Source organism: Rhinolophus ferrumequinum, chromosome 4 (assembly GCF_004115265.2).
Source record: "Rhinolophus ferrumequinum isolate MPI-CBG mRhiFer1 chromosome 4, mRhiFer1_v1.p, whole genome shotgun sequence".
Lineage (NCBI taxonomy): Eukaryota > Metazoa > Chordata > Mammalia > Chiroptera > Rhinolophidae > Rhinolophus > Rhinolophus ferrumequinum.
Window position 1 is genome coordinate 52,319,181 of NC_046287.1, and position 13,979 is coordinate 52,333,159.

Below are 13,979 nucleotides of genomic sequence, written 5' to 3' on the forward strand. Positions count from 1 at the left end.
GATTGCATAGTTTATAAAACAAATTATATAGATATTATGCCAGGCTCTATTGCTCTTGCCTTTTTCTTGGATATTATATGCCTTGATGCTTTGCAAATCAGTCCTAACTATAATAGTTTGATAATTGTTGTTGTTTATTTTTCAATTAATTCTCCTAAATTTTAGCCAACTAAGCATACAGTAATAAGGAGATAATGGCTTGTATTGAATCTCTGTTCCTGTGCTTACATATACTAAGGAACTGTCTACATTTATTTATATGAAAATGAAAAATTTTAGTACAAAAATAATTGGAGTTGTTTTCAATTATAGCTTAGACCATAATATTGATCTTTATACATACGTTAATTCTTTTGTTAAAAAATAGTGCCAGTACTTTATAGACACTCAATGTATACTTGTTGAATATGTAAATTAAAAAATAAGTGAAAGAATGGCAGGCCAATTTTTGAAAGTCAGCCTGAGTTTAATATTGGTATTATCAACTAATTTCTATTAAAAAGTGTCTTATAGCCACATTCATTTTTTTTTACCTGTTCTAGAATTCCTCATCCTACTCATTTTATACTTATATTTAGAAGTGCTTACTTCAGCACACAAATGGTCTCAGTGTTGATGATGTTGCTTTTCTTTACCAGACAGAATTGACAAATAGAAACTGGTTTTATGGTCGCAGTGTTGATGATGTTGCTTTTCTTTACCAGACAGAATTGACAAATAGAAACTGGTTTTATTTCATGTATAAACATAGAGTTAAATCTATAATTGTCAAACTATTCATATTTATGGTTCTGCAATGCCATTTCTCACACCATAGAATAGCCTGACCTCATATGGAAAATTATACATCTCCTACTTACTATTATTCAGTGAACTTCATATACTCATCAACTATCTTCATTCGTTTAACTAATAGTTATTGATCACCAACTATTTTTAATATAATTTCTTCCCTCAAGTAAATTATAGTTTATTCATTCATTCAGCAAATATTTATAGACTGACTACTATGTTGTATGCTATGCAGTGAACAAAAAAAGGCATTTTACATCATAGAGTAATGGCAAAAGCAAACAAAAGCAAGCGATGTAAGTGTACCATCAAGCAATTTCGTTAATGGATTAGCATGTCTGAGTAGGCTCATTGCCACCATGTTATAGGCAGCCCACCATCTATCCACAGAAATAATTTACTTTCAAATAAATGTTGATGAAATACATTGCCACAAAAATTATAATTAATATAGAAATATGTTCCTGCTAACAGCCTCAAAATTGAGATTTATTTTACTTACATGCCATTGTGTATTTAGTGCTCCATGTCCAATATACTTTTCATTTTCCAAAGCCTATTGGTGAGTAAGAGAGACTGTGCATATTCACACATTCAGTAAATATTTGAATGCCTTCTGTTCTGTACTAAGGGGGGTCAGCAGGGAACAAATGAAGCCAAAATCCCTGACTCTTGTGGCTTATATTCTCCTGGGGAAAAACAGAAAACAAATATATAAGTGAATGAAATACACAGTATGTCAACTAAAAAGAATTGTTGGAGGAAATAAGAAGAAAGGAATAGAGAGTATTAAAGGATTGCCTATTGGAGAAGGTGATTTGAGCCACAAGCCCCGTGGAAATGTGGCTGCCAGGCAGAGGGAACGGCAAGTGCAAAGCTGTGTGGCAACCTCTTGTGCTTGAAGAACAGCAAGGAGACCAGTGCAGCTCAAGTGGAGCAGATGAGGTCAGAGCAGGACATGAACTCAGAGAGGCAATGGAGCTAATCGAGGCTGTTGCAAGGATGTTAGTTAGCATGTACTTTTACATACCCCAGGTGATTAAGGGAGCCTTTGGAGGGTTTTGAGTTGGGAAGTGACATGATTTGACTTACATTTAAAAAGAGCACTTTGGATGCTCTGTTGACAATAGACAAAGGGAAGGGAAGTACGGGGAACACTCATAGGAAGTTGTTGCCACTATCCAGGCTAGACATAGCACGAGAAGTGGCTGACATCTGGATATTTTGAACATCAGGTTGTCAGTATTTGGTGTGGGATTGGATTTAGGGCTTGAGAGAAAGAATAAGAGTCAGGGATGATTTGTACTATTTTGGCCCGAGAATATAGGATTGCAATTTGGGTTTGTTGAAATGGAAAAGAATGTTTGAATGAAGATACATGGGGTTGGGTTTAAAAATGATTGAAAAATATATTTGAATCACATTCTTCAGGAAGTCATTATCTATAAAAATTTGCATTGATTTTTGAGATAATGATTGTGAATTTTTGTTAAGTAGAGGGGTGTGTGTGTGTGTGTGTGTGTGTGTGTGTGTGGTCATCATATACTAAATAGCATTAGAATCTTGATATTTTAATTGAATCACAAACATTTTATATTTTGGAGTAGGTATAGCTACTGTGAGTGTTGTCAGTACTTTTACCAAATGATCTATACAACCATCAGATACTAATAATTAACTTTTATATAGCCTTCCCTATGTGTTGGGTACTTTTGTACATGCTTTATAATTATTAATTCAGGTTGTCCTCATAAAATTCTATTTTGTATGTGCTAGATTTTCTGCTTTTTAATAGGTGAATCGACTTATGCACAGAGAGGCTAATCTACATGCTGAAAGTCAGATAGTAGAGACAGAGACAGTATTTGATCCCATAGAGGCCAACTTAAGAACCTGCACCCCTGACCACTCTTATCTGCTGCAATATTCTTTATGATAGAGTTAAAAGTCCCCAAAGTGGACTACTAATTAGATCACTCTTGTATTTTAATATCACACATTTCCCTTTCAAGCACAGCTTTCTAACGTGGTTATTTAGAATTTGGGAGGAAAATTAAGAAATATTATGCACACAATTGATCTCATTATTTGTGGTAGTTATGTTGTATAAAGTCACCAGCACACTGAGTTAATGAATCCTGAATTATTGCTCCTAGGGGAAATACTGTGTTAGGCTCCTGCAGGCCTCTGGTCACAATATATTCTTCAAAAGAACTGTACAAACCTTATTTTATATGTGTTTCTGTTTAATGACACCTTATTTAATATATTGTCTACTCATGAACATCAAATTCATGACCAATAGTACTATGACACATGCTCAAATATAGGTTATCCAACACACGTATTTTCTATTAAAGCTCATCACAGCCTTCTTACACTTACCAACACTAGAAAGCACTTTAGCACTATGTTTGGGAACCATTTTAAACAATGAAATCACCAACAGAAGGCTCAGAGGTATGAACAAATGTGGTGCTAAAAGGCTGCAATACGGACATTTATTTACACTGTGAACGCTGAAACAAGAAGTCAGAGTGTCTCCCTGAGGAATCTCAGCTGCAAACCTGCACATTGGGTGATTAAAATTTTTCACTTTTCACACGTACATGGATGGCCACCCATACCACAAGTACTGATTTTGGCATTAGGAATAAATTTTAGCAAGTAGGCAAATTGACAACTGTGGAATCTGTGAATGAGGGCTGACTCTATATTTATTACTAAGCAAAACAATTGGCACTTTTTAGAATTTTAAGTATGAAATAGAAATCATCTAAACCCAGTATGTTTTAGGAATTGGGGTGAGTCAGAAAATGATGAATTTCTACAATATATTTTCAAAATTTAGACAAAGTCTTATTATTATCTTACAGTTTCCATCTTATAGTTGAATAGGGTTTTGTAGTTTCTTAGAAGTTTGAGAAATATAGAACATTTCTATGATGTAAGCAATACACTTATTATGTAATTCTTATTTTTTATATAAAGAAATTTAATATCAAAGACATTATATTCTAGAATCCCAAATTTATGTGTTTTAGCTCTCAGTAAAATAATACTTTCCTGCATTATATATATTTATATTTAATATATATCATATAATTATGTATGATATAATACACATTATAATTATACAAAGTTTATTAACTGAGACTTTCACTTATTTTATTGATTATTTGAGCATCTCACATATATAAATTTTTTATTTTACATTCTAATACATTATCCAGTTTTAAAAATATTTTCTATTTTGTGCCATGTTATCAATGCTCTATAATTCAAATTATTTTCTGGTTTTTAAAAAAATAATTATCCTGTAATGTGTATATTCCAGATTTTAAGAAGCTTTTCTGTTATTTAAGAATAAATCATAAAGGCTGAAAAGTGATGAACTCAAAGCATGTCAGGCTTTATTCTCTTGAAAACCTTGGCATATTTATTTTAATGTGTTCATATATATATGTGTGTGTGTGTGTGTTTGTGTTTTGTGTGTGTGTGTGTGTGTGTGTATGTAGCATGTTGTATCAGTGCATCTGTGCCTTGAACAAATGCTTGTAAAATACCTTCGTATGTGCTCCATCACTAGCCTGCTGGGAGAGTAACAATAGACTTCTTTTTTTTTTTTTTTTTTTTTTACTGTTTTGCACCATGTGATTTCACAGGGGATTGTCTCTAAATAACCTAGCTCAGTTCTTACTTCTTTTCTGATGTGACCTTGGATTAAAGATTTTCATTTATCTTCAGCATGCTAGATCTGAATTTTCACATTTAATTTTGTAATGTAGCCACAGTTGCTAAGTTACTCTGTTCTGTTAGCAGTTTTAAAATTGTGATGAATCTGCACTTTAAACAGTTTATTGAATTTGCATTATAAAAAATTACTTTTATTTTGGCATTAATTATTTTGAAAGAGAAATAATTTAATTGAGTAAAACACTAGATGGTACTCCAGTGTTTGGGCAAAATGATTACCTATGTTCCTGACTAATCATCTCAGACTTTTTCTTTCTCCTATTGAAAATTTTTTTGGGGGGAGATATGATTTCATACTCACATGTCCTGGAACCATTTAATAAATTTTACTGTAAAGGATATCTATTGTACATAATTTCAAGAAATGAGTAATGGCAAGTGAAAAATAAAACGTCATTTTAATTAGCTTTGGTTTTTAAAAAGGCTGATAGGCAATATGTATTGCTGAATTATTACTGTTGCATATTATGGGGAGCCCTTTAAAAACACTTTAACTCCTTGAAATCAAGTGCAGGAGGAAATGTTAGTAAATGGGTAGTCATTTACTTAGTGAGGCTTTGTAATGTCTTTATCATTGTTTCACTTCAGTAACAAAGGAATGATTGTTGGAAATTGCAGTTAATGTTTTCTCAATCCTTGGTCTTTTGTGTTTGAACATGTGATGTTAGTAATTCCATCGCCTGTTGGATGAAGTGTGTCATGGACTGTGTTTTATGGGCAGTGTAGAACTAGATCATTTTAATGGGCGCTACAGGCAGCTACTGGAACCCAACAATTCTGTCATAACTGAAATAGCAAATGATATTTCAAAAACATATTGCTTGTTTTGTGTTAGGTGGCTTAAGTCATTGATAGATCAAAATTAAATCATTCCAAAACTCATTGGTTGCGTAGACTATTCCTGGGTTAAATACTACTCTAAAATATTATGTGTTTTAGTTATAAAAAACCATTTCCATCACTTTGATTTGTAAACTATTAAGACATATGGTACTCTGCTACTTTGGGAGGTTATAGTCAGTCCTCCCTAGAAAATAAGCTATAAATCCAAATGGTTCAAAGTAAGTCTGATTATTCAATAAAAACTATGGCAGAAGTGAACTAAGAGCCTCATTAGCTTTCCACGTTCATGACTATCATATAATATTTATTCTCTTTCTCAACAGTTGATATTGACTTCAGCCTCACTGAGAAAATTGAAAACTCTTCAGGCTTACTGCATTCTACTTCCTACTAGCAAACTGTTGGTTGTTCTTTTTTCTATTTATTCAGTCTTTCTTTCATTCTTAAAGAGATGTTTGTTCTCCTTTATAAGCTAAATCTTCCCCCATCTTCTCTTAGATTCCACTAATTACTACCTCTCCAAGGGTTTCTCCTTCATCATCTCTCATTTTCATAATTGTTCTATTAGCTTTTTCTTTTAAATGTATAGTTATGTTCTGGTATCTTCCATTAATTAAAAAAAATAAGAAAAATAAATCAAATTAATTTTTTCCAGTTGTCAACCTATTGTCTTTCTCGTTCGCGTGGCCGAGCTTCTCAGAAGAACAATATGCTCTTGCTGAGCCTAGTTTGTCTCCTCCCGGTCACTCTTCCATCCATCCACAGAGTCTGCTTCCTGTCCACTCGAGCCCCTCAGCATGGCGCTTGCCAAGGACACTTTGGTCATATATCTTTGTGATGAAATCAGTGGGCACATTTCATTGTTTTTCCTACTTAATTTATCTCACTTGATCTAAAGGCAAGTTGATCAAATAAGGAAATTGGGCAAATGTCAAGTTTTTTACCTAAGGTTATATTTCTTGGGTTAATCAGAGTAAGAATTTGAAGGAAGCTACTCTGGCTCCTAAGCCCTGTTAGTGGCCATTGAACATAAAAGCTTCTTAATATTTTTTTCTTTAATTTTCCCAGTTTTATTGAGGTATAGTTGAAAAGTAAAATTGTATATATTTTAAGTATACAACATAATCATCTGATATAAGTCTACTTTGTGAAATGCTTACCACCTTGTGAAATGATGACACATCCATGTCCTCTCATCGTTACCATCATTATCAGGTTTGCTCTGTGCCAGGTGCTATGCTTGTGCCTGAGAACACATGAGTGACAAGAGAAACAGGAGCAACCAGGGTCTCTGTTCTTAAACATGGATACTCTTGTGTAGTAGAGAAAGTAAAAAATGAGCATAAACACTAATTCATTTCTTAGTCTAAAATCATTGATATATTATGTAAAATTTTACGCATGCCGTATACCAAATCTTAGATTTCAGTGAGGGCTGTGATGGGGTAAGTAAATTCTGGAAGCTCAAAGAAGGGAATGCTGACCTCACCTAAGGGGACTGGGCAGTGGTGGAGTAAGATAGAAGGATTGAAGGGGCACCTAACGAGAGTCACTGCCTTTGGGAAAACATTACATAAAACCCTGGTGATTGTGGGTTTAGGGTCACAGTGATGGGAATAAAGCACATATTGATGCTATATTTTGAAGGTGAAATCAACAGTAATGTTGATGTTGTTAATGCAGGAGTTAAAGAAGGGGAGGGAATCTAAAAATGACTCCAAGCTTTCTGTTTTGGGGAAGTTGGAAGGGATGGTACAATTTACCAAGGAAGCAAACACCAGTGCACAGCTATGCACTCCTTTTTAAACACATCAAGTTCATGATCCACAGAAGACATCCACCTGGAGAAGTCTAGGAGGCAGCTGATCCCGGAACTCAGGAGAGAGAGAAAAGTTTTATTTGCATATATAAGGGTAACAGAAGCTCTTGAGTACATCAGATCAATACATAAAAATATGAAGTCTGAAAAAAGAAAGAACATTTGAAAGAAGGTCCAAAGTAAACCAATTAAAGGATTGTTAGACAAACGGGAGGCTGCGAAGAAGACTGGAAAAGAGAAGCCATATTTAGAAGGAAAGCCAGAAGCTTGTATTGCTATGAAAGTCAAGGGGTAAAAATGCTTTGAGAATTTCCTTGTGGCGGTGGGAGAGCTGTAATTAACAGGAACAGCTAGTTAGTTACACATGAGAAAGCAAACTCTAAGAACATTGCAAACTGCATCCCTAGTTCAAATGTGAGGGTATATTAATTTTTGTATGGTTCCCCCTTCATATGTATGTGTGTGTATGTGTATGTGTGTGTGTGTGTGTGTATACACACATACACACACACATATATACACATATATATATAATATATTACAGTGTGGGTCATTAAAACTATAGTAGAATATTCTAGATTAAAGAAAGAAAAAGAAGTACAGTTGCTGGTGCCATAAGACACTAGAGATAAATTGCACATGAAGACTATTAGCACAGGATATTAAGGCAGAGAAAATATCCACTGCCCATGTTTTCAGTCTGTTGGTAAATAGATCTGGAAAAGGCTGTATTTTCTCAGAGCGGATATGGAGTGTTCATATTAGCAACATAGGCTTTTTTAAGAAGCAAAGTGAACAGATTGGTATTCGAGAATAATGCAATGAACGATAATGCAGTAGGAGGGCACTGGCTCTTTTATGCAGGGTCTTTCGTCAGTAAATATTTATTAAGTACCTAGTGTGGTTCACGTAAATCCATCATACTAGGTTTAAATGAGTGGCTTAATAGCATGTATAATAAAAGTGAATTGCACAATATCTTGGAAGGATGTTAAATTTACCCTAACAATCTGGGACTCTTTACAAGCTAGAGCCATTTCTTTTCTGAGCTTTTTCTCAGAAATACTCAATAGGTTTTTTTCTGAAACTGTAGTTTTTAATCTTTTATCTAGCTCACCAGGTAATCGTTAACTTATGTAAAGTTTTACTCCTCACTTTTGAATTTAGTAGATTTGAAACTTGCCGTGATGAACTCAAGACAATCATCATGTGTTTTCATCTAGTTTTATAGTTTTATTCACTGTGCATTTTGAAAAATATTTTCTCAATATGAGTATCACACGTTTAATGTAGAAAATTGAGACACCACAAATACAAAGAAGAAAATTTAAAATCACTAATAATTCCACCACATAAAGATAATCCTGAATATGTTTTGATTTTAGTTTATTTCTTAATCTCCCTCCCCTCTCCTTTATCCCCACACACCATGTTTCCCTGAAAATAAGACTAGGTCTTACATGAATTTTTGCTCCAAAAGATGCATTAGGGCTTATGTTCAGGGGATGTCATCCTGAAAAATCATGCTAGGGCTTATTTTCCGGTTAGGTCTTATTTTGGGGGAAACACGGTACTAGTAGTACTGTACTTACCTGATACCATATTTACATCTTGGTAGCCTATCTATTTATACACATTTTTCTGCATTTCTCGAGGCCTTAAAATTTTCTTCCATAATATGGATTTTTTGATGGTATGAAGTTGCATCATGTATATATCATTAATTATTTATTTTAGAGATTTTTATATACATTTTCTCTCCTTTTTTCTATTTCTATGTTACTATAATTATATCATTTCATGATTATGACAATAAATATGACAAATATTTTTATGTGTGCCATTATTTCTTTTCACTTTACATTTTTATCTGTCATACATATCCATATTTTAAAAAGTCAAATAGTTTTATAAGACTTATTTTAAGCCCTGTAAAATTAACCACTTCCTTCCCTCCAACCCTTCCCTTTGAATTTTTCTTCCCAGATACAACCACTTTGAACTCTTTTAGATGATTCTTTTGGTTTTTATATCTGTTTCATCCTAAATATCTGTGTTTATATTGCTACCCCTTGATTTTCCATCTTTAGTCTGGAAGATGGATATTCAGCTCTCTGTTCACACACCCCCACGCCCCAGGAGACACATACACTGTGCCCATTCTTATCATCGCATCTAGCTTCCGTCATAGTAATATGTAGGGATTTCTTTAGTATGACTGTAAATGCTATTCACACCGTGGCTACTTGGCATTCTAGGATTGCTTTCCTTATATATTTTGCTTTCTCGACATGGTCTGTTATTTAGCATGGCAGTAGTGTTACACATAAATATTTATGTGCTCCGTCTGAATTAACAATTACTGACCTCAGGACGTTTACAGATGGAGCTATAAACATGTAGTGCAACATAATTTCAACTGTTCTAAAACTTTAAATTGTAACACAGGTTGAAAACTTTTATTACCATAAACATTTGCAATCATTAAAATCTCAAAGTACACAATTAATCATAATAAGGGCTTGATACGTAGTTTCTTAATGAACAAGTGGATTCCCCAACTGTATAGCTTCCTACGTTATCTGCCTAAAAACTAGACTCTTGAAGGACAGTTACTTGCTTCTAGTTTTCTCTCTCTGCTTAAACAATGGAAACCTGTGGGAAAGTCTCTGCTTGAGACCAGAGACCCATGAATCTTCTCCTCCAGTTCTCTATGTTTTCATGATTGTGGGCAGGCAGAAACTCAACAGCCCTCTGGTTCGTCAGACTTCAAGTACAACAAGGATGGCTGGTGCCAAGACTTTGGTTCCTTCCTTCTCAGCTCCGTTCACTGGTAATTATCAAGGGTAATTAACTCTGTTTCAGGTTTCTGCTGGTGCACACCCTACCTGGCAGCCTCTCTCCCCAGCTGCTACAGGGCTTTCAACTGTTACGTCTTAGCTCAGTTTGGGTAGAGAGGTCACAATTCAATGGCTGGGGGTAGCAAGATTTAAGAGTTTCTTCACCAGTTCCTTTTGATGACATGCATATTTCAGAATGAGAGGGGTTGCTTTCTGAATGATCCTTATAGAGTTCCTGCCAATTGCCCAATTCAACAATAGTAAAGAACGTAAATGGATGCAGGGTAGAGATAGGAAGTACTTCACAAGAACATGTGCGTTTGTTATACCTGACTGCTTTCAGGTGACTTTTGGGTCATGATCTACTGTCCTCCTTCTTTAGTGATTTGGTTTTTCATTTTGGGGAAAGTCTTATGGGTTTGCTTGTCTTTCTTTAAAAACAGTTTGCTATCTTTGTTCTGATTTGTTTGAAGGTTTAGCAGGTCTTTGGAGTTTGTCCTTGAACACAAGGACAGAATTGTGAGAACCTTTTCTTTTTATTCTCATATAGTTGGTTGTGAGCAATAGAGAAAGCTCTGCAGTGCTTTCCCAAGTCTCTGGCTGGTAGATAGACTTTCAAAAATTAACTAGTAAATTACCTGGAAATAAATGAATTGGGCACATTTTTTTGTAGATCTGTTTCAGAGCTACCTGCAAGTTTCCACTTAATCTTTCATAAATGTGTTTTATTACATCTGGGTTGTTTTTAAGAAACAGATTTATAGAGGGTTCCCTTATAGATCTCAGGACATGTTGTATTTTTCCCCTCAATAACAAATAACAGAGGGCATTCTGTTTGTTTCTGTTCTACTACAAATACTGCACTCAGAAATTTTAACATTTTTGTGCCTGTGTATTCTGGGAATTACATTTTAAAAGTCTTTCTTGCCTTTTACTAAAATTACTTGCTTTTCTCATGGTTGGCTTTGTCAAATATATTGTATGGTAACACTGAGGAGGAGAAGGAAAGCAAACCCAATCTAAGTTTTCAATGTTTCAAAGACCTCCAGGCTGAATTTCCCTTCTTTCTTCCCTACTATTTTATTCTGTGCCATTCTTTTTAGGATTTGAATTCTTACACTTAGCGAAAGATTGTGCTGACAGAAAAGGATGGGTGATTTGATATATGATAGCTAATGGTTGTCTTTGCAAATAACTTATTGTATATCATATTCTTTCTCTTCCAATTGCTTATGTTAGTATAGCTACAAGCTACTGAGTACTTTCTGATTTTGATGATTTTGTGCAAGAGAATATAAAATACATGATCTTATAAAATATATAGTAAAATATTTAGGGGTAAAGGGACAGGGTGCATGCTACTCACTTCTGAGTGATTCAGGAGAAATGAGAGAGAGAGAGAAAGAGAGAGAGAGAGAGAGAGAGAGAGAGAGAGAGAGAGAGAGAGAGAGAGAGAGAGAGAGAACGAACACATTAGGGAAAAGTATAAATAATTGGTGAATTTGGGTAAAGGGTAGACTATTAGTTTCCCAGGGTTGCCATAACAAAGTACAATAAGCTGTCTGGCTTAAAACAACAGAAATTTGTTGTCTCACAATTCTGGAGGTCAAGTCCAAAGTCAAGGCATCAGCAGGACCATGCCCCTTCTGAAACCTCTAGGAGAGGATCATTCCTTATCTCTTCCAGCTTTTAGTGGCCCAGGCATTTCTTGGTTTGTGGCAGCATCACTCCAATCTCTGCCTCCATCTTCCCTCTGTGTCTGAAAAATTATGTAGTGGACACTTACATCAGTGCAATGAAATTTGAAATGTAAAACGAATGTTTAAAAATATTTAAGACTATCATATCTTGGAAGAGAAAAAATAATATTTTAAACACAAGACACCAGTCTCATTGGTTACTCCAACATGACGTCATCTTAATTTAGCTAATAACATCTGCAGCGATCCTGGTTCCAAATAAGATTGCATTCATATATATTAGAGGTTCGGACTTCAGCATTTCTTTTGGAGGATGCAAGTCAGCCCATAACAGGTATACAGGAGATTTTTGTATTACTCTTACAACTTTGAGAAAACCTGAAATTATATCAAAAAAAAAAAATTACCAAAACATATTAGCATATAGAAGTGGTATTTGCTTATTAAAATGCGATGAGGTACCTGTCATTAAAATTTCAGTATTAATGTGTTTAGAGAATAATTGCTAAATGAAACAACTGATAAGTATATTCATTGATACTAAATTGTTACATAAAGTAAAACAATATTTACTTTATTTTTTCATATGTTACATGATAGGCAGTAAATGAGATTCCTATTTGGGGGAATGATATATTTGAGTTCCATTTTCAATACTCCAGGAACATAGTTTAGGACAAATTGGAGGTTGGGTGGCCTCCCAGTTTGAATAATTAGGAGATGCAATTAGGGATTCCAATAGGAACTAAACAGTCCTCAATTACAAAAAGCATCTGAGAAGTTTCTGTTGATTTTGCATATATAACATTGATTACTTTCATTTCCCTGATGAAAACCAATCACTAGGTAATTGATTTTCTTGAAACCAAGCTGAAGAACTTGCCTCAGAGTCTACATTGTACAGATATTTTTTATTGAGCTATTCTTACTAATGCAAGTTTTTCTTAATTTGAAATTTTTTCTTTCATTTAGACAAAGGAAAATCATTACTGTCAGTATAAAAATTTTGACATCTGGTGATTAGGTGTAGGAATGTAAAACTAGAAAGATATTACACACACACCACCACGACCACCACCACCACCACCACCACCCCTCCTTAGGGCCTACGTGTTTCCAGGCACCATATAAATGAGTTCTCTTGAATCATGACAAAGAATAGAGGTCTCCCATCTACTTTCACTCTTAATATCCTATTTACACACCGAATTCCTAATCCATGTTTTCATAAAGGACAACATTCAGTAATTTTAAAATATTATTTCAGATTTAGAAAATATTTAGTGATTGCTGAAACTGTTGTGCCTTTATCATAAGATAAGTGCAGGCTTGGATATTTCCTGTCCTGTATTTGAACATCTAGTCTAAAATCCTCAATTCATCCTACTTCTCATCTCTTGCAAAAGAATAATGCTGCACGCAATCAAATGCAGACACCAACATATGAGAAAATTAAAGTTAATACTTATTGTTGGCATCCTCATTCAGAGCCATGTATCCAAGGAAACAATGTAATTAATATGTGCACCGGTTCAGGAATCCTTTTCTCTGACTTTTATACTCTTAGCTAAAAAGTCATATAGTGGATACTTATATCAGTGGAATGAAATTTGAAATGTTAAAAGAACAGTTTTTAAAAAAGATATTTAAGAATCCCATGACTTGGAAGAGAAAAATAGTGTTTTAGATCACATATTGTTTCAAATTTTCATATTAAAAATGAACAATGTCAAGAGTGGTATTTTTATTGAATTGTGTTATTGTTTAGCTCTCATTTCACAAAATATAGAAAATACATTTTATATTTCTGAGTGGTTGAAAGTGTTTTTTAAAAAAACAAGTACTAACACAAAACCTTACAAATGCTACTAATTCCCACCCCCTTGGGCCATTTCCCCTTCAGTATGCAAGAAACTAGACTGTCCTGATAATATTAAGAGGGGTCATCTGACATTCTGAGCAAAAGCCCTGCTTTGCAAGTCATCAGCACCTTATTTCCAGTGGGATCCATTAACAACTATAATTGCACATTAACTCCTGAGTTAGTCAGACTGAGAATAATAATCAGCCATGAATCTTATCAATGGTGTTTTTTCCTAATAGATGTACAATTTCAGAATTCTAATTCAAGAAATACAGCTTCTCTAGGAATCCTTTCAAATCTGTGTTATTATTGCACATGGCTCAGCCCATCAAGGGACCTCTACCAAGATGAGGCAGTCGGTGTGA

At 34.4% G+C, this 13,979-nt stretch overlaps 1 protein-coding gene across 3 annotated transcripts in view; it reads left to right on the plus strand.

The window, feature by feature from the left end:
• MYO16 (myosin XVI) overlaps window positions 1–13,979 on the plus strand; it is a 550,393-nt gene that overhangs the window by 185,038 nt on the left and 351,376 nt on the right. The window lies entirely within an intron of this gene.